Consider the following 3,377-nt stretch of genomic DNA (forward strand, 5'->3'; position numbering starts at 1 on the left):
GAAGATCATTTCCCGGCATTAGGGGAGGAACTGAAAACCATAAACAATGCTAGGAAATCAATTGGGATGCCACAGATATCTCCAATTTGGATCATGTACATCTGAAACTGAACTTCAAGTTCAGAAGATCATCAATTTGCAACACGTTGCAAATAACATGCCAGATGCATTTGTTGATTACAAGGGTGTTACAAAATCCTACAATCCTACGAGAAATGTGCCAGAAAGAGTAGAGGTACTAAACAAAACTACTCAACTCCCAAGTAAGATGGAGAGAATTACGACTATTTCCATGGATGCAACTTCTAGCAAGCAAAGGAAAGGGAATAATAAAGTTCCCAACACAGCAAATGCAACTCAACCTTATGTTGAGAGACACCCTGTGGAGGTTCAACCTTCACATCCCACATCAATAGTGCACTCAATTACAAATGTTGGGACATCGGAACATCCTGATGCAATCATATCAGAAAATAATGATACATCACAAAGGGTGTGTGAAATTTCCATCAACTACATTGAATCTGGAGAATCATATGATAGAAAGTCTACAATTGTCGATATTTATTTTGTTGAAGCAATTGTAGAAATCATCCAAAATGATTCAGATCCTAAGACCATGGCAGAGTGCAAAAAGCGCTCGAACTGGAATCAATGGAAAGATGCAATTCAAACGAAATTGTTCTCGCTCTCCAAAAGAAAGGTATTCACTCATGCAATACCTACACCTCATGAAATCTTCCCTATGGAATTCAAATGGATTTTTGTCCAAAAATGGAATAAGAACAATGAGGTTGTGAGACATAAAGCGAGGCTTGTAGCACAAAGGTTCACACAGAGACCCGGCATTGATTTCAGTGAAACATATCCTCTAGTTATGTGGAATAACATTCTGATATCTTATATCTTTGGCTGTTCAAAATCATCTATCTATGCAGTTGATGGACGTAGTGACCACATATCTATATGGGTCACTTGATTCGGATATATATATATATATATATATATATATATATATGAAGGTTCCTGATGGAATCTCTATACCGGATCAGAACGCAAATCGCAACATGTATTGTGTAAAGTTCAAAAGTCACTATGGCTTAAAGCAGTCGGGAAGAATGTGGTATAACCGACTTAGTGAGTTCCTTCTATAGAAGGGATACACTAACAATGATGAGTGTCCATGTGTCTTCATCAAAAAGTCTCAAACGGGATTTTGCATAATATTAGTGTATGTTGATGATTTAAATATCATTGGCAACCCACAAGATATAGATGAAGCACGCAATCATCTAAAGACGGAGTTCGAAATAAAGGATTTGGGTCAAACCAAATTTTGCTTAGGTTTACAACTTGAGCACCTTCCCATTGGAATTTAAGTGCATCAATCTGCCTATATCCAGAAAGTATTGGAGAAATTTAATATGGACAAATCATATCTGTGGTAGAACCGCCTGATCTAATGCCCTCTACAGAGTACTTGTCTTCCATTAGACCCTAAGTACCCAAGAGAGTGCACTAAACCACGCTGTTCCGTCGAGCACACACAAAGAGAGAACTAAAAAATCCACATTTTCGTCTGGATCACAAATGAGAGAATAAAGCTTACAACATTCTTAGCCATTTCTTTACATCACTTTATTACAACATCAAAATGATAAATAAGATAATTACGACAGTGGAATAAAACACGTGATCAGAGTTTCAGCGGAAATTAAGTTTACTTGTAAGCTATTGAATGTTAAGCATGACACATAATTATATAAATATGAGGATATCAAATCATAAGCTTTTCTTTCCAAAACTTTATTCATGAAGGTTGTAATTAAAACTCTATGCCCGCAACGTAAGGAAACCCTCGTTGAGCCCACCAGGAGGTTTTCACACACAAGGTCAGCTCTACCAGCATCCACCTGTCACCTGTTATAGGGGGAATAAAACCCTGAGTACTCGATTGTACTCAGCAAGACTTACCCGATAGGAAGAAAATAAATGACTCTAAGGATATGCAAGGCTTATTTTGGCTTGTTGGTTAATTGCATTTGCAGGAAGCATTACTAATAGTGCATCCTTATGTTCAGAGTTTTTAGTAGTTATTTTTAGTTAATTAGCTAATCATTCTAGGTAAGCACATATGCTACTTTCAAGAATGTGGTAAGCAATCAGAACTATTTTATCACCTTTCATGTTCCAGTTCTTACTACGGTGCTAGACCATAGCCAAGTCATACCGTCTCAAAAGAAAAGATGATTCGTGAATCAATATATCCCAGTTGGGTACCCCAAAACACACGCCTTGCTTGTACTCCAGGCACAAACAAGACCAACCCGTTCCACTCCTATCAAGGGGTCCAGGTCCTCATCCAAGCTTGGACTCTAAGCCCCCGACACCTGAGACTCGATCATAGTATGGTGCTTAGACCTCCACCTAATACCCACCCCTAAAAGTCGGTTCGGAAAGAGCCGAAATCCATGATAAGAGAGCAATAAGTCTTCCCACTCCCAAAAGCAAGTATGTGCTCAGGATAATAAGTCTGTGACCTGACTACCATCCACAACAACGGACGGTCCTCAATTGACATAGGCAGGACAAATGCAACTGGAGCCTCGCTCGGTTGCCTAACCAAGTCTAAATTCAAATCCAAAGCACAGTCCCGTCCGGTCTCTAATTATTATCCATATATATTCCATGTGATAGTTATATGATAATAAGAACAATAATGTCTTTCATATCTCTCGCGAGTGGCAGGTAATCACTCGACTTCTACTAGAATCCTTTAGCATAGCAATCTACACGATCCTGACATACTAGTAGGACATAGGATAAGGATATATATATATATATATATATATATATATATATATATATATATATATATATGCAAGTGGATTTCATTCAACTCCTTAAAATTTAATACACAAGCATAAGATAAAGTGCAGAATAATAGGGGTTATACACCGGGGCTTGCCTGGGAAAGATATAACCAAAAGTTAGCATTCCATCGTGGTGGCCCAATCATAAAGGCACCATCCTTTCTGCTACTCTAGATGACTCCAGAAGTCATCGTTGTTCCTATTATACGCGTGGATGCAACGCAGAAACGTAATTAACCAACGACAACCACAACTCTTAAAATACGTTGACGCCTCTCAAGCTAACGAGCTAGCTCTATAACTAACGTACTAGGCTATTTATCCATGTTGTGAGTAAGGCGTCATTTTCTAAAAAAATGTTTTAGTTCTACAATCCCAAGGTGTTTCTTTTACTTCATTTTATTGATTTAATATATATTCGAACTAGGACTCATTAGCTATCTTAGCAAACTAATTATTATGGAGATACAAAAATTACAGTGAGCACCACATAATATTAGGAAG

Source organism: Miscanthus floridulus, chromosome 11 (genome assembly GCF_019320115.1).
Source record: "Miscanthus floridulus cultivar M001 chromosome 11, ASM1932011v1, whole genome shotgun sequence".
NCBI lineage: Eukaryota > Viridiplantae > Streptophyta > Magnoliopsida > Poales > Poaceae > Miscanthus > Miscanthus floridulus.